Source organism: Sparus aurata, chromosome 16, assembly GCF_900880675.1.
Source record: "Sparus aurata chromosome 16, fSpaAur1.1, whole genome shotgun sequence".
Taxonomy (NCBI): domain Eukaryota; kingdom Metazoa; phylum Chordata; class Actinopteri; order Spariformes; family Sparidae; genus Sparus; species Sparus aurata.
In genome coordinates this window covers 15,436,727-15,455,088 of record NC_044202.1, presented here as the reverse complement: position 1 = coordinate 15,455,088, position 18,362 = coordinate 15,436,727, and the positions used below count along the sequence as shown (strand labels likewise).

Sequence of the window (18,362 nt, the reverse complement as noted above, 5' to 3'; positions counted from 1 at the left end):
TTACCTACATTTCATCTGAAGAAACTAAATAAAATATATACAGTGATTATATATTTATTTATACAACACTTTTTCAATACAAAGTGTAGATGATCAATTGATCTAGTTTGTAACTATTTTTATGTTGTATTGCTAAAATTGTCATTATGATCTGACAGTAGAATACGATACAGGCCAGCTGTGTAAAAATCCGAGTCAAGGGGAGTGTCTTGAGTAGCGTATTTGCATCGTGCATATTTGCAGCCCCCCTCCCTCACGCAGCGCATGCAGTGCCTCTCCCTGCACAGACTCAGTGCCTGCTCTTACCTGGTCAGATACATTCAAGTTCAAGCCCAAACTGTAAACAATGGCAGAGAACAGACAACAACAACAGAGCCGAAAATGCCCCTGACCATCACATTACCTCCACCATACCTGACCGATGGCATCAGGCACTCCTCCAGCATCTTTTCACTTAATGTTCTGGGTCTCACAAATGTTCTTCTCCAAACACCCAAAACTTAGATTTCTCTCTCCAGAACACCTTTTTCCAATCTTTCTTTGTCTAATGTCTGTGTTCTTTTGCCCATCTTAATCTTTAACTTTTATTGGCCAGTCTCAGATATGGCTTTTTCTTTGCCACTCTGCCTAGAAGGCCAGAATACCAGAGTCGCCTCTTCACTGTGACGTTGAGACTGGCGTTTTGCGGGAACCATTTAATGAAGCTGCCAGTTGAGGACCCGTTAGGCGTCTATTTCTCAAACTACAGACTCTAATGTACTTGTCCTCTTGCTTAGTTGTGCACCGGGGCCTTTCTATTCTGGTTAGAGCCTGTTTGTGCTGTTCTCTGAAGGGAGTAGTACACACCGTTGAAGGAAATCCTCAGTGTCTTGGCAGTTTTTAGCATGGAATAGCCTTCATTTCTCAGAACAAGAATAGACTGTCAAGTTTCAGAAGAAACTTCTCTTTTTCTGGCCATTTTGAGAGTATAATGGAACCCACAATGCTGGTGCTCTAGATACTCAACTAGCTCTAAGGAAGGCCAGTTTTATAGCTTCTCTAATCAGCACAACAGTTTCTTTAGAAACGACTATTCTAGTCGTTTCCGACTAGAATAGTCATTTACCACATTAACAATGTCTAGACTGTATTTCTGATTAATTTAATGTTATCTTTATTGAAAAAAAAACTGCTTTTCTTTCAAAAGTAAGGACATTCCTAAGTGACTCCAAACTTTTGAACGGTAGCTTATATATGTACACACACACACACACACACACACACACACACACACATTTAACGTTTATCTGTGTTCATCATTTATCGTCTATTTACATCTATTTACACGAGGAGTATCAGGCGAGCACGATTCTTAGAAGAAAAAAAAATGCGGTTGCAGTATTGTGCCAGCACGGGGCGCTGTTGTTTGAGCCAGGCTGCAGGCTGCTGAGCTCTCCCTTAAAGCGGCAGCGCAGGGCAGCAGACGGGAAGCCTCTCACGAACTAATGGCGTCTCTCCAGTGCGGAGCAGCTGATCTCCCACCGAGCACGGCAGCAGGAACGGCGCAAAGGTAAACACGCCGCCCCCGGACTCCTCCAGGACAAGATAGCCTCTTTGCTTTACGCGGGAGTTCGTGCTGCAGGCTGACGGCTGGACGCTGCGCGCCCGTCAGTAATCGAGAGCAGACCGCGGTTCCGGTGTACAAACAAACCCTACTGACAAGCAAAACAGACAGGACACAGTCAGCTGCGGCTTCCCTCCGCTCGGCTTATTTCTCTCCACTGTTTCCGCCGATGCTTATTTCGGCAGGGCCTGGTCTGAGGCGCTGTGGGCGACAGTAGCGGGTCAAATGTTCCCACCCCGCCGTCGGAGGGACACATAATGGACATGGGCATCACCCCTTCAGAGATATCCTCCTCCTCCTCCTCCTCCTCTTCCTCCTCCGCCTGACTGGTTGGCCGCCTCCTCGTTAATCCAATTCAGGAGATCATCTTCTCAACCCTTCCTGAGGTTACACCACCAAGACGGCGTTATCTCAGAAAGCCAGGTAAGGTTTTTGTGCTTTCTTTCTTTAAACATCCAGTGGAACGCAGCGGGCGCCGTGGCAGCGCGAGCTCACAGTCTTAATTAGAAACTGCTGTCGCATTTTATTTTCGCCATTTCCTCGTTTCTTTTTTTTGTGTTTTTTTTTTTTACAGCAAGATGTGTTGTGTGCTCGGCTGTCGGAGCGATGTCAGAGGCGGTGTGTGAAGCCCCTTTAACTCCTTGTTGGCCTCATTTTGAGGGCAAACAGCTGGAGGGGATAGATAACAAAAGCAGTGACTGCAGGTAGCCTCTGTGAAAACAGTGACATCAGTAAGGTTTTCTGTGTGTGTGTGTGTGTGTCTTGCTGACTCTTGGTAGAGTTGGTTGTAAACTGTTGTCCACCATTAACTCGTTTGTTTCAGCACACAGCAGCTGCCTTCAGTGTGAGAGCGTTTGCATCTGAACTCTGTGCTCAACATGCTTGGAGTGGATGGCTCCGCCGAGCTTTGAAAAGGTCACTTGGTGCCCTGCTATTTCCATTTTAAGCAGCAGGTCCCCCTCAGGGTACAGTCAGATTGTAGGCATAGAAGGCATGAAACCAGGCTACTAGACAAACAGAGCATTCCTTGCAGCCAGCACTGGCGAAGGCTGTGAGGTTTCTGTCGGCGTGTGTGTGGTTTGAAATACATTTTTTCTGATGTGTCCTACCTGTACACTGTGTTCTCATCTCTCACGCCCCATTAAATGTCAGTGGTTCAGATCCACACGGTGCGTTTAAGTGACATACGTCCAACACACATGCTGTTATCAACCCCTCAGCTTTTAAGATCTACTTGTTTTCTGCTATTGATTCTGTGTCCGGTGTCACGTTTCGGGCAATATTGCTACATAGTGAAACACACATACACACGCACAGACATTTAAGGAATGTTGTGCACTCCATACAGAGTTTCACAGGCGATGGATGTTGTGATGCACTTTTTCCATTCCCCTCAGAAAGAGAGCTCCCGCTCCCACCGGGAGGAATCTGTCTCTCGCTGCTGCAGATTTGTTCAAAACAAGAGAGAGAGAGACGGTCCGTACAAAGCAGTAACACATTCCTCTGAGTGACCAGCAGCAGTCGGCCCCGTTTCCCGGAGGAGAGCAGAGATGAGTTTACTTAAGAGCGAGGGAAGAATGAGGTTATGATGCCCAGAACTCAGTTCAGAGGGAGTGTGGTCGTGGCCAGGGAAAAAAACACTCACATGATTGTGCATGGAGACGCATACGTAGACGGGCACGAACATACGAGGAGCACTTTATATATAACATATAGACATCGAGAGACTGCGATTTGTTTTGGTGCTCAGGCAGTCTCTCAGTACACACTTCATGTCTGTCTAAGCCTTTCATGGGTCTGCTTGACCTTGACATCAGCGTGCACTGAAAATACATCAGTGCGGCGCTTTGAAAAAGATCTCTGCTGAATGTGTTATTGTGATGGTGATGATAAGGCACACCAACAGATATCCTGATCGCGGGGAAAAGTCTGTCGCTAGGTTTGTTTTACATGGACTCAGCTTTTGGCTCGGCCTGTTTTTTGGAGCAGTCCTCTAGGCAGCGTTCTACAAAACAAAAGCTCCCCAGAAGTTCTGCGAAGAACATGTTTGTAATCATTTTCTCACAAATTTGCCCCCCCCCCCCCCCCTTTTTTTTTTTTTTTTTTTTTTTTTTACGGTGAATTGCAAACGAAAAAGCAATACTAGCTCTCATGGCATCATCAACGCACTCTTCAGTCTCATGTACAGACAGCTTTTCAGGGCCCCTTCAGTGGAAATCCAGTGAATGCACAGCCCTGTGTTATTTCAGTTGGCCTGCACAGCAGCCTTAAGCAGAGTACATATTGTATGACTTGTTAACACCTGCCGATAATTTGTGCAGATGCCGGTTTGGGATATAGCTTCATTTTTGTTAAATTACTTGGCTCATCTACTTATACGAAAAAATGCCCTCTCTATTTCCACTCTATTCCTGTTATTACCCACAAATTTAAATAAATTATCATGGAACGTGTTCAACTTCAGTATCCCCAGGATTTGCAGCCCCAGTTTTAACCCTGGTCAACTCTGTATCCCACAGCAGCACGTAACCTGAAAGCAGACAAGTCAGTCTGAGGCAGACCTAATCTAGAAATGTCACATGTGTTTAAATAGACTTAACCAGTATTTTAAAACTCAATGGCTGTCAGTTCATCAACATCTTTCCTTTCACTGAGTTGAGGGCCTGCGAAGGACACGTAGCTTTTCCGTTGTTAGGTAACCAGTGTTTCTTGGCCGCCCCGGACAACACGGTACATTACTGCAGCGTATGTTTGCTGAATCACTCCATTATTCTCGTAACATTTACACATCTAGAGAAGTGATTTGGGCGTAATCTGACTCCAGGGGCTGTAGTCTGCCTTTTGTGCAGTCAGGTTGCCAAGGATTATGCAACAGCTTTAAATGCCATTTCAGCGAGGGGTGTTGTGTGAGTGAGTGTTCAGGGTGGTGCCGGTTTCCAGGTGAACTAAGTAGCGCTGGGGTGGAGGGGAAGGGTGGTGTTGGATACCGGATAGTCAACAATGCAATCACTTGAGTTCTAAACGACTCCCGAAATTGATGTTCATTGCTCGGAGAGCGCTTCAGCTCCGTGTTATGGCTTGAATCCAGCCCGTTGGGATGAGATGGGGATTGTTATGAGAGCGTAATGTGATGCCCCTGTGTGCCATGCTTCTTCCGAATGGCTGCTCGGCACTTTGAACCGTTCACGCGGGCTCCATTTTTCTCACGCAGGTAGGGCACGTCAAGTGAGATGCTATTATGTAATGAGCGCACCGCAGATTCTGCTGACCCTCTGACACTTTCCGAGGATTTAGCACTTCAGGAATGTGTAAATTGCGGCCAGTCCTTCGGGTTGAAGCAACAGGCACAAGTGTCATTTTTAGACGGGAGAGAATTATGTGTTCATCTTCTTCAGACATTGACACAAAAAGCCAAAAGCCTCTGTGCTTCACGCTGTCTTTCGAGTCCATCTGTACATACATACTAACCGCCTAATGGACCACTGCCAAAATGCTTTCAGAAAACAGATGTCGGTGCACTCTGGATACATTTGTTTTTATCTGGGGTCAGATTTTACTGACTGCACTCCGCAGAAAATGCCCTTAAAATAGATGATGTAACATCATTATGTCGAGATGCATCCAGCGCAGCTATAACGGAGTCTCACGAGAGGAAGAAAAAAAGGTGTAAAAGCTTTCTGTAACATTTGTAGTTAGGCTTTCCTTCTTAAGTTACTAAGTTGGAAAAAAGTCAGTAAAGAAAGTACTTTGTTGGAAGAGACGGTGGTTCTTCCACCCACGGTAGCCTCAATAGACTATTAGACAACAACACGCCATGCTTTATGTTCATTAAAGGGGTACAATTTACGCTCCGGCTCGACAGGGAATAAGCCAATCCTTTACTCTTACTATGTCTGTCTCTATCACTGTTGCTCTCCACCTGCGCATTAAAAAAAAATACAACACTCTCCGGCTTGTAAAGTCGCTAAGTGAAGGAGAAGTAGATGAGTCAGGAGGTAGGCTGGGATCTGGGAGTGCCAGTGATGAGACGGAATCTGGTGAAGCCTGGCATGGCGTAAATCACGAGCTGATGCCATTCGGGACAACAGCAGACGAACAGCACGGCGACTGTGTTCTGTGTTCACAGGAGATCTGATTACATTACGACTTTGCATCCTGTCTTTCTTTGGGCATATGCTCCTAAAAACTTAAGTTCTTGCTAGTGCGTTGTCTGCCTTTGGAAAGGGCCCGAAGAGAGTGGTGGAGACACTTTGTATCCCAAGAAATCTGCAGCCTGGCAATACTAGCCAAAGTTTTACACAATGTCAAACACCCCAGGAGCTGCTAGTTTTTTCAGGAATATAATAGAATAGCGATTTCTGTTTCTGTTCACAGCGCATTCCAAAAACACTCGGGGATCTTAATGAAGACGTCTGACAAAAAAACTTTGCAATCGCAGTAATGCTGCACTCAGAAAGAGTACTTTCCCACACAACAGCAGGACACAGTGAAGTCGGCTACCTTGCCGAGGAGTTGGAGTTGGAACGGCTCTCTGTGGTTACTCCTCCTTGTTCCATTACTCCCTTGGAAAACATTTTTTAAAACCGATCCTCTCACCAAACAAAAGAGAAAACAACCTCTGTTTTGTGTTGTAGGCGCGTGTCTGATGGCTAGGCGTGCTTACTGCTAACCGTGGTGTCAAACGCCCTGTGCGTCCTGTGGCTGCCTCACAATTAAAGCCACCCGTTGTTTGTGAAGCAGCAGCAGAAGGAACTGTTTCAGCAAAAAAAAGATGATTAAAAGCTGTTTAGTTCTTTTTGCGTTTGGCCTGCAGATTCAGGGAAATGAGAAGGCAGATCTGTCAGGTTATCAAAAAATGGCTCTATCGGTATTTCTGCAATCCCTTCCTTGCTTACTACTGTCTGATGTCCCAGTAGTATAATCCCTTAGGTCCCAACCCTGATAGTGAGTGTCTTTTTCTTAAAAACACCTGAACGTGTCTGAATATGGGTTTAATTTCTGGGCCAAGTATTCAGCGGTTTGCATGCGCTGTCATGTCACCATTGACACAACACTCCCTTTTTTAAATGTGTCACTGTGGTTTTTGTTGTTTCTCTTCTGCCTTTTCGGAGTGTTTCCTCACCTCACTTTTAGTCAGTGTACATCCATCGTGTATCCACACCAAACCCAACAACAGGATGTCAGTGTGTTTCCTAAGGCTGTCTTTGGCTTCCTATCTCTCTTTCTCCTTGCACTGGGACTCGAAGATCGGGCTCACTTTACAAGGCGGCAGCTCACCGACTGCGAGGATGAGGAGCTGGAGGGCAGAGCGAGAGAACGAATGTGATGTTGTGATGAGGCGTACGAGATATGAGAAAGCCCTCTGTGGACGATGATGCGTTGGGAGTGTCCTCTCCACGAAAAGACTGAAGAGGGTGCATGAGAACTTAGAAATTGTTGAGTCTACACCCTTTTGGTTTGGTCTGCGTTGCCCTAACTCAGCGATTCCCTGAAATTGCTTGTGAATTGTTTAGCCCACTGCTGGTGAGAGTGTCACCGTACCCTGCAGATTAGGCTCTGAGTGCCTCTCCGTTGGAGTAGCTCTCTCCTCCTGCGACCATGAGATCTCTATTGTCCAGTGGAGTAGCAGTTCTGCTCACTGTGCAGCAGGTCACTCTCGTTAGTTTTTTAACTAGGCCTGCAGCTATCTCTTTAAAGTCATTTCAGTGAAAGGATAAAACTGTTGATATGACTAAAGTTCTTTTGAGTGCCCCAATTAAAATAAGTGGAAATTATTGTATTTTTTCTTGCTTCTTTCATTGTTTCATAGCAGATATTATCATATCCACTTATTTGCCATTGTGCAATAGTAACTGTTGTTTGTCACACATGCAGAGTTTCAGAGTTGGTGTGTGTGTGTGTGTGTGTGTGTGTGCGCGTGTGCGCGCGCGCAATGATACTGTAAAGCTGATGTAGTTTCGAAAGATCTATGAGAGCCTGTGCATTAACAGATATGACACTTAAGCGCTGAAAGTCGTCCCTCTAGTGCTGGGATAAATAAATCAGCCATATGATCATTTTGGTAATTTATTAATTGTTTGACTCATTTTAAAGTATAAAAGTCAAACATCTGCTGGTTCCAGCTTCTTAAATGTAAGGATTTGCTGCTTTCCTCTGTCATTTATGATAGTAAATAGAGAATCTTTGGGTTTTGGGCTGTTATTTGGATAAAAAAAAAGCAATTTGAGTAATTAAATTTGGCCTCTGGGAAATTATTATGAGCAATTTTTATGAAAGAAAATGAATATTAGTTGCAGCCCTATAGTCTTGAGGGTGTGAAAATATGTAATAATTGTCCATGTGTCAAATGAGCTCACTGAGCTAACTAGCTAATGGCAGCTACAGTCGGCAGCATATGGCAGCTACAGTCGGCAGCATATGGCAGCTACAGTCGGCATCATATGGCAGCTACAGTCGGCATCATATGGCAGCTACAGTCGGCATCATATGGCAGCTACAGTCGGCAACATATGGCAGCTAACCTGGTGCTACGCTGCCCTCTATTTGTTTAGAGTATGAATTCAACAGGTCACCAATTTTTACATATTGCACCTTTAACCTATCCATCAAATTACTCCTGCTAACATCTGTCTTCTGTGTAGTTAAGTGTAGCTTCATGCCATAGAACACCGTTGTCATGAATCAAATTAAAAACACACGACACAGCATCATGGACCATGTTGTTAGTTTAACTGTCTCAGCTTGTCATACACACAAAACCATTTAAATACAAAAATGTGTCGCATGCACAGCTTAAGCGTGGTATGTCAGTCAAATTAAGGCAGGAATTGAGTAGGCATTCCCACATTTTGGACTTGCAGCACATTGTTCTAATAGCATTGTAGCTACACACAAAAAGCAGTGTGGCTGGTGGTGGACGTACAGACTACATTAGTTCAAATCCAGCATATATCTATTTGTTATATTTTATTGGCTCTGATAAGAGGTTGACTATGGGCTGCCTCACATTCTACTTTAATCAAATACTCCCAACAGTCAACAGTGTCTCTCTATGGAGTCGTTCCTTGGCCGGCAGCCATAAGGCGTCTTTTTGTGTTTGTTTCAGAAACGCTGCCAGAAATGTGCAAACGTGTCTACCAGTTACGTCACTGTCAGACAAGCCTTGTGAATGCAGCCTTTATTTGTTGGGGTTTTTTTCAGCCGCTGGCCCTCAGTGGGTGTGACCTTGTTTTGTTTTGCTGCGTCGATGAAAAATTGAGATTCCTATTCGGGAGAGAAGAAGTGTCCCTTTTTTTAGTTTAATCTATTCATCTGCCATTAATAAACAACCGAGCGGATTCCACTGTGGTATTTTTCTCACATTTTGTTTTTGGATGGAAATTCATAAGGAATTCCAATGAGGTTCACTTCAAAGATGAAATCTGAAGAGAGAGGGAAAAAAAACGCAACCTGGCAGATAAACCACACTGAAATATCCAAATTATGCCAATGACATTAACAAACAAAACTGAGTTTCAAAACAGTACATTTTGCCAGTTTATATTTTTTGGAGTCTGTTTTTTGGAAGTGAGTACAAAGAGAAATGTGGACAGATAGAACCATCTTTAATGACAAAACTGAAAATAACTTCCCACGATAACACAAATGAGGGAGCAGCTGAGTCCAGGCTGAGCCGAGCTGTTTCCGGATGTCAGATTGGGCGTGTGCAAGATTTTAGCTTCTATTAATACGGTGGTAGGTAAGATTCAAGATTGATGGGACATCCAAAATAACAACCTCAGAGCTTAATCTGATTATTCAGTGTTATCTGGTTATATAGTGTAAACAAAATGACTGAAGCGGTGGAGCAGTGAGCGACAACAGATTGCCAGCAAAGTCGACCCTTTGCCCAGGCTCTCTGCATCTGTCAATAGAAATAGGCTCAATGTGGCATGCCTGTCGTCTCCCCTTAGCTTCTGAGATGCTAATGTGAGCCTAGATGGCTTTTTGGAAAGAGGAGGAGAGCAGGTCTGTTGTCGCTGCTCAGAGCCTTGTTTTAAGCACTTCTGGAGCCGGCAAGATGTGGTGTCTCACGACTCAAATAAGGACGTTCTCTGAGCAGTCTTATCTTGTTTTTCTTCTTTATTATTCTTTGTGTTGCAGAGAACTGTACGCCGTCACCCTTGTTCAGCACAGTCTGGCTACATCGCCCCGGACAATAAGACTTTGTGGGCGTTGATCGCCTCCTTGCTTCAGGCACTCGACTGAATGTTTCGCTTTGTGCATGTCACTCGCAAATATGTCATCGAGTCTGACGGTGTTTTCTTTTTCTTGTGGAATCCGAAACAGTGGAGTGCGTCTCTTCTCGTTGTGTGGAAATTGGAAAACAAACACTCCAAATCTTACTAGCAGTCGGAAGAAAAAGCTTCAGGAACTTAAAAGGTCAGCGAGTGCCTCCCGAATGTGGGTCCAGTTAGGCATGCGTTGGATTTTTCTTCAATATAGATTCTTTAAAAACTTCAAGGGAACAAACAGAGAACATTTTAAAATGCGACCGGAGTCTCATGAATATTTACAGTCAGTCATTAAGGGCTGCCAAAGCCTCGGCTCGTTTGCCTAACTGCCTACTTAGGAGGCTTACAGGCGTGTAGAAAAGATTCCCTTTTTTATGACAATTTCACATGATGTTTTTCATTTCCTCCCCATCTTCTTGCCTTCTGTTTTTTCCTCTTTCTCTTTTGCCCCATTTCACTCTTCCTGTCTTCCTCCTTCCTCTTTCTTTTTTTGGTTCAGCTCACTAGCCTGTTTTTGTTCTGCTTTGTTCCTGTGTTCTTATGATGACAGACAGCGATTTCTGGTGAATGTTGTAAATGAGTGTTTCCTCTACCTGTTGACACGGTCGCAAACATTAAAAACCATGAAGCAATTGTAGCCTCGGGCGTTGACTGCAGATTTTTGGACAATTACTGTACATCCCTCGTTAGGGGAGCATTGCATACAGACCCCTGGCACTGCAGAATAGTGCGATTGCTGGTTAGAATATAAACTGGTGTGCTGTACTGGTTATATTTTAGATCTCTAGGGCAAATGTGTTCATTAATAATCCAACACAGGCTTTATTTCATTATTTTGGCACCGTTGCAGCACGAGAATGCACTGTCGTGCATTCACCACACTGTACACATTAAAGCAACATTAAGTAGAAATGTTGTATTTAGTGTGATATGGACAACTTTTGTTGAATGAATACAAATCCAATGTCTCTGTAACAGTTTTTCGGATGCAATATACGTACAGTATATGCTAACTGCAAACGATTGGCAAACTAGCCAGTCATCTGTCTGGCATTTTATTCCACAAAGCTGTCGCCAAGGACTAAAAGCTAGTCCCAGATTTACTCTTGCTTGGTCATTTCCTTTTTTTCTTCCTGGTTTCCTCCATAAATGTGTCAATCAATCAATCAATCAAATTTTATTTGTATAGCCCTTTACAATATCCAGACGGTACCCAAACTGCTTTACATCAAAGCAATAAAATAATACATAAAAACAACACATAAACACAAGAAAGTGCTACAGTGCTGCAAGAAAACACAAGAAAGTGCTACTAGTGCTGCAGGGTGTTAAAGGCCCTCTAAAAGTGCTTAAAATAAAAAACAGGCAAAATAAGTACACCTAAAAGCAGGACTACCCTAGTCAGAGTTAAATGCCAATCTAAAAAAGTGTGTCTTCAGCTTTGATTTAAAAAGGCTGAGGTCAGTAGTGGTGCGAATGTCAGGGGGCAGTCTGTTCCACAGCCTGGGAGCTGTGACAGCAAAAGAACGATCGCCCCACTGTTTAAGTCTTGACCTTGGGACCTCTAACAGGAGCTGGCCGGAAGAACGGAGGGCCCTGCCATGATCACGGACAGTTAAAATCTCTGACAGGTAGGAGGGAGCCAGGCCATTAATGGCATAAAAAGCAAACAATAAAAGTTTAAAATCAATTCTAAAACGAACTGGAAGCCAGTGGAGTGACGACAGCACAGGGGTAATGTGTTGTGTTCACGCCTGGACGTGCCTGTTAAAAATCGTGCAGCAGCGTTCTGGACAAGTTGGAGACGCGAAATTAAAGACTGGCTGTGTCCTTGGTATCTTTACAGCTAATGTTTTCTGAGGCTGCTGAGCCTCGTTCCGGTGCCCACTCGCCCGGCTCCAGCTCTGGTGCCATTACCAGAGCCGCTCCCCACCAGAATTCTTTGCTGGGTCTCCTCATGCATCAGACTTAAAAACCTCCTCCTCTATGCAGTCAAAAGCTCCTGTGAATGTGAGCTAGCTAGCTTTCCTCCATAAACAAGTCACATAGAGTCACACCCATCCTTGGACTCGGCTTTCATTTTCATCTCAACTACACACCTTTAAAGTCGTGTGCTGCACAGCATTGTAGACTGTGAGCCGACCTGCTCAGTGTTCCATCAGAATGATTCTGAGGCTTTTATTTTATGGTTAAATGGTTACATAATGTTACTTTAAGTAAGTGTGGTCCCATTTCGCTTAATTACAGAGAGTAGTAGATAGTTGTGAAAAGGGTGGGACCAGATCTGCTAAATCCAAAGAAAAACAAACTTAGCGTCACAGAGAGAAAAACGATTACATTGCTGTTCTTTAGCCTATTCAGTGTTGTCATCACTGTCAACAAACTGGCACGTAAAGTTAAATATAAACAGGCTCGGGCCGACCCATCACAGTTGTTGCAGGAGCCGTGCACTCTGCTTTAGACACTGGATATTTAGCTTGCATTGCAGCAGAAAAGTGGCAGGAGACCAAGTGGCCATGAGCCTACAGCTTTTTTGCCCTACATACCCAGTCATGACCACTGTCTGGCCACCACACGCACGCACGCGCACATAACTTCCCCACACCACTCACGATGCCAAAATACATCTGGTTGATTGTGTAACTCCTTGGGGCATGGAAAAACTAGGTCTATCACCACTCTTAGCTCCCCTCTTAGCACTCCCCCCTCCACGTCAAGGACAGACGGAGGCTGTCCCCAACCGCTGTTACTCCACGAAGGCATGTCACCTTTCACATTCGGCGATTGAGCCGTCCCAAAAATAAAGTCCCCAGTGCTCGCGGGGTTACGAATTCAGTTTTAGTTTCTAGTTGATCAAAAAAGGAGAAGACGCGTCCCGAGCGCGTGGGTTACGGCTGGTCACGGTGTGACTTGAGCGTCGTTCCAGTTTCTGTGTGATCCACATCAACCTATGGCCCACATACACCCGTGACCTACATTCTGCCTGCAGTAAACCTACTCAAAATAGACGCTGGCATGATTTATCAGTGTTATTTTAGTGTCCCACATTGATTTTATTTTAACAGTACACCAGTGTCATAAGTCAGATGGGAGATATGGCATGTAAGTATAATGAGGGTTGACAGTCAATTCATTTTGCTATTTATCGTGGCCCTGAACGTGCTGCAAGGTTTTTGCCTTTGCCCCGCTGTTCGAGAGATATCATTTATTACCGTATGAATAATGCAGAAGGTGTCGATAACTGTCCATATTTGTGCCTCAAACAGAGTTGCGTGTTTGACCGTAGGCTCTGTGCTGTGTAGCATCGTGCTGTATAGCGTCTCCTACGGCTATCCAACACAGGATAGGAAGGTCTTTTGAATTCCTGATTTCCATCAGTTCGTCTCCAGGTGGCCGTCAGTTGGCAAACCGCTGCTTATTATTTGTCTCCTTGCAGGACTGAGCAGCAGCAGCAGCAGCAGTTCTTCCAGGCTCGCTGCAGTGCTCACTATAAGAAGCGGAGGATTTGATAATAACAGTGTCGTACACAAGTCGGTGTCATCTGTACCCTGTGTTGCGCACGGTGTGTGTTTACCGACCACGCTTTCATGCTCTCTCCAGGAAGTGAAACGCAACAGCTTGTATAATCTAATGCAACAGAAACACTTTGCACGTACACATAGGCTGTACTGAATTATGTAACAGGAAGACATTTAAACACAACGCAGCAGCTTTCTAACTTTCTAAATTATTATAAGGGCGGCTATTCATGCCCTTCTACTGTATGTTATATATGCTTTTGTAAGCTACACTCGAGCCTTTTTGTGAACATAAGAATAGATTCTCTAGAAACTTTAAGTTGAAGTTGAAATGTTGAATTGTTTAATATTTAGCTATTACATATATATCACAATATTTGAGAACAATACAGTGTAACAGGAGTAGAACTTATTCAATATAAACTTTGATCATTTACTTGTTTATATGTGCTACAAAAATTCCCCAAAGTCTACAAAAATAACCAATAATGTTTTTTGTAAGGTTTTGGCGATTAAACTGATTGTTGATCACACAGCAATGTATCCATTCAAGGAGAAAATTGCCCCTCTTCACCCTGCTCCATCTGGCAAGTGATACAGAAGTATCCACCACCAGACTACAGAGTAGCTCCTTTCCTCAGGCTCTTCCTTTCTCTGCACTCCTATATAAAAAAATAGTGTGTTTTCATCACATTTTATCTATGAATCCATCTATCCATGTTTTTGTGAGAAGCATATACTGTAGGGAATGCAATCTTCATTTCATCCAATAAAGAACCTCAAATCTTGACTATGCTCCCCCCGGAATCAAAAGTCTGCATTCTTAAGTCCATCTCGACCCTCAGATTGTTTTCACCTGCGGTATTTTTCTGTCCACCTACAGTTTGATTTTAAGATCCGTGTCTCATGTGTACTGCCTGACTGTGTTTGCGTGTTTCTTCTGTGAAACGGTATGTCCGGCCTGTTTGTTCAGTCGCCCAGCAGGGAGCTTTCACAACAAGGTGACGGAGAAGCAATCGCAGTCAGTAAAAAAAAAAGTGAACCGGGCGAGTCTGGAAAATGGACGACACTGGCACATCGCCACCATCATCTCTTCCTCTCTTCATTTTTACTCCGTTTCTATCTTTTTTCTCCGCAGTAGTGGACACAGAGAGGACAAGACAGGAATGAGACTTAAAGGCCCGGCTAATTGGCCGTGAAGAGCTGGGCCGGTCTGTTGAGGGAGGAAAGGCAGGAAGGAAGAGGGGAGGGAGGAGCAGACGGCAGGAAGTGCTTACTCAGACAGGCCAATCTGAATTTATTGGGTTTTTTTACTCTTTTTTTTTTTTTTTTTTTTTTCACTTTACTGCAAATTTCTGGCGGCTTTTTATGTAAGGATTTTTGAGGTAAATCAAATCGGATGCTGTGTCAGTGGGATGCAGTCACAGCTGCAAGTACAGTGAACTAATAATTATGGTAGCAGGATGCCAGACAGGAACACTGACATGAGTAAACCTAAGCTCGGATTCAGTTACGCTGATAAGGCCAGTCGGAGCAGACTTTTGCGTCAGTCAGCTAGTATCGCATCGTGCCTCCTCACTTCATTAATACTGCTGCAGCAAATAATGACACAACTGAACATCTGCTTTACCAGCTCGCCCCCCCAGAATTCAGGTAGAACATCATCTGCCACCTTAGTTTATTCCAGCCCTTAATACAGTGGCAGCCGTCAGCTCCTGTCCTTCATCGCACTTGCCCTGTCTTGTTTAATTGGTGGATTCGTGCCGATCGGCTGAACGCCTTTGAGCATGTGCTGAAAGAGTTTTTTATCTGCGTGCAAAAGGATGATTGAGATAAATGGCAGGGCTACAGGTGTTAACAGCTTTCATTCACATCAGCCATATATATATGCAGTGCTTTAATGCCACATTATATAATTACACAGTGTAAAAGCTGTTAACTCGGGTGAAAATGGAGAGCTTAAAGATCACCCCCCCCCCCCAATCTCGCATTCTTTCAGGCCTTCTCTCTCCTCTATGGGAGCGAATGATGAGGTGGCTTGTACACACCACTGCAGTGAGAGCACTCGGGTTTATATCCTCATGAATGTAAAGTCCGCATCACTATGCAGCGTGAGGCCTGGCGGTGTAGCGTATGAAAATGTGCTCTCACTTTCCATCTTCCGCCTGAGTCTACCCAGGTGAGAATTTGCATTTAATAGTTTTTCCCTTTACACGAGGGTTGATTCATGCTCCCAAGACCTGCAGAAAGTGGCCAGAACAACTCCAAACCATATAATTTATGCTGCTGCTGATGAACGCAGAGCAAAAATATAGTTTTCAAGCCGGGCATATTTAGAAGGCTTGTTTTGGGTTACGTAAGGACACATTCAGTGATTTGATTTGACTTGATTTGATTGACTACATAAGACTCAAAAGATTGTGAACAAGGATTCCATATGCTGTAGTTATAAATCAGGACTTGACAGTTGGCAAGAAAGCACTGCACTTCGCCCATCAAAGGCATGTGTTGACAAGTTGTGTTTTTAATTAAAGATGTCACGTGAAGCAGCATGTTATCCATAAATTAAACAAACCCATGATGTAAAGGTACAATATATGGAGACCACAGTATGCAGCTGAACACAATATATTCCTGTGTGTGTCTCCATTTGAGTGGCTTGGTGTGATATCCGTCTATGTTTTGTGCGCTTTAAGTGACCTTTATTCAGCACGCCATGCAATGTAGATGTGGATAAAGTTTTAATGGATGCTATCATGATGTATGCTGCAGCATTCGCCTCGAGCTCCCCAGAGAAGTTCTCCACAATTGCTCCTCCATGACCATTTCCACCCCCCTTATGCAATGGATTCTTTGTGTGTGTGTGCTTGTGTGTGTGTGTGTGTGTGCTTGTGTGTGTGTGCTTGTGCTTGTTTGTCTCTCGGATGTGGAGTCATTATCGCATGAGTGCTGCTGCAGTCAGTCAGTTAAGCTATGAGTTGAGCCCCCTCAGACTGATGACCAACACATGGTGACCACTGCTCAGGATGGATGTTTGACTCCTGACTCACTTCTGACTCCCGCTTCATTGATTTAAAAAAAATAAAAATGTTGGCTCTCTATCCCGACCCTTTTCAGACTTATAGCGCACATTAAGGCCTGCATGCACGGTCCCATCGCTCTGTGTATACTATATATGTCTACATGTATCCCGGTGATAATGGACCATCTAGTTAATAATTCAGCAGAGGGACGGCACTGCACCTCCTTTTCTCATGAAAACTCATTTTCCCTGTGTTGCTCTTTTTCACTTTCTCTCTCTCATGCTCCCTCTCTCTGTTCTCCTCAGGCCATCCTTACAAAACAATTTCATTTGTCCCCATCGACCTAGTCTGTCAGCATTTGCACAGCCGATATAAAGTCTTGCGGGGGAGAAACTGATTCAAATGTATTAGAAAGTCCTGCTGTGTACGGTGTGAATTACTGTTTTTTTTTTTTTTTTTTTTTAACCATCAGGTGCTTCTGCCACAGGGCTAATGGAGTTCAGCTGCTTATACTAGGAGACAGATAAGGAATAATGGACTATTTCAGTCACCCCGATTCATTCAAGCATCAGCTGCATTGATTTGAGACTCTACGGCAGAGGTGTTAATAAAGTTTGCAGTTTTTTCACCAAATATGTGTCAGAGGCCTACAATTAAGCTTTAACATGCTTAACTTTAAGTCTTTCTCCTCTTAGTTTGTCAGTGTTTGCAAAATATCATTGTTCCAATTTGTTTCATTAAAGGTGGATTATGTAAGAACTGGCCAGCTGTTGAAGTCGGACTCAAAAATAGGGGTATCAGCCAACTGCTGCTATCTATCCACCTTATTCCTGACTTCGTGAGTTTACCCATGGTTCATAGCGATATTCGGTTATGCTCTTCCGGTTGAGCTGGTTGACCTCGGCGTTTACACTAACGTAGCTGTCATGCTCGCTCTAAAAACCGGCTTTTTAACACAAAGAAAGCGACAGAATGGATAAAAATCGGCGGTGGATACACAGAACAGATGTTTTAATAAGTCATGAGGACAGTTCTCACGGAGTTGGCAGATGACATGAAGCATTAGCCCGGCATTAGCCCGACGTTAGCTACATCGATGTAGCTAACGTCGGGCTAATGCTTATCTTATATTTTCTGAAGGTGTTGACGGTGGAGAATTACGCAGTTACAAAAGCACAGAAGCATACAACTACCTGCACAGTAACAACATAGGGAAAGTACTGTTGAAGAAACACAGCGAGTTATTTCTGAAGGCAGCAGTAGAGTCCAGCCACAGCGTCAATCAAGCTAAACATACAGCGTGGATAATGCTGAAGGAAAGTGAAGTCGTGGAGACAGGCGGCTGCTCGGACATTGCCGGGTTAGGGAAGTCATGCAGTCATGCAGCAGCTATACTGTGGAAGATATTCAGAAACCCAAATATTTATTTTAGTGTCAAAGCCGCGAGCCGCGCTAGTCTCTGTTCCTCCTTCCTCAGCATGGCATGTAGGGCGCAGGGCACGGACAAGTTTGACTAAGTTGTTGATATACTACACGAGACGTTTCTGAAAAAGACTTAAATTTTCATGAATTGTTGTGGCAACCAACAACGGCACATGTTGTACCTGAGCTCATTTTAAAAACAATATAGCACTTATGACCTAACGCTAGTTGTTTAGGGCTAGCTTAGCGGCAGCGGCCATCATGCAGTTGCAAGGCAACCGGAAACAGAAAATCCGCCGGCGGAAGTAGTTATCTGTCATGGCAGCCCCCATAGGCTTCTGAGGAAACAGGTGGATAGCTGCCGTTAGCTAGCCGTGAATGTGGTGTCCCTCCCAATCTCCCCCCGAGGGGTCATTTGGCTCCATCATGGTAAAAAATTGTTGTTTTTTTTTAAACTTTTGCATACAAGTTCAGCACCTAGATAATTGAGCTTCCTCACCACTCGGTGCTTTCCAGATGGTGG

The 18,362-nt window shown here is 44.2% G+C and overlaps 1 protein-coding gene across 1 annotated transcript in view; it reads left to right on the top strand.

Annotated features, from left to right (window-relative positions):
- Positions 1–1,421: 1,421 nt before the first annotated feature.
- rnf144aa (ring finger protein 144aa) overlaps positions 1,422–18,362 on the top strand; it is a 35,736-nt gene continuing 18,795 nt past the window's right edge. Inside the window, exon 1 of the mRNA XM_030391310.1 lies at positions 1,422–2,026. The gene's annotated coding sequence lies outside the window, so the exon portion shown is untranslated. The remainder of the gene's footprint in view (positions 2,027–18,362) is intronic.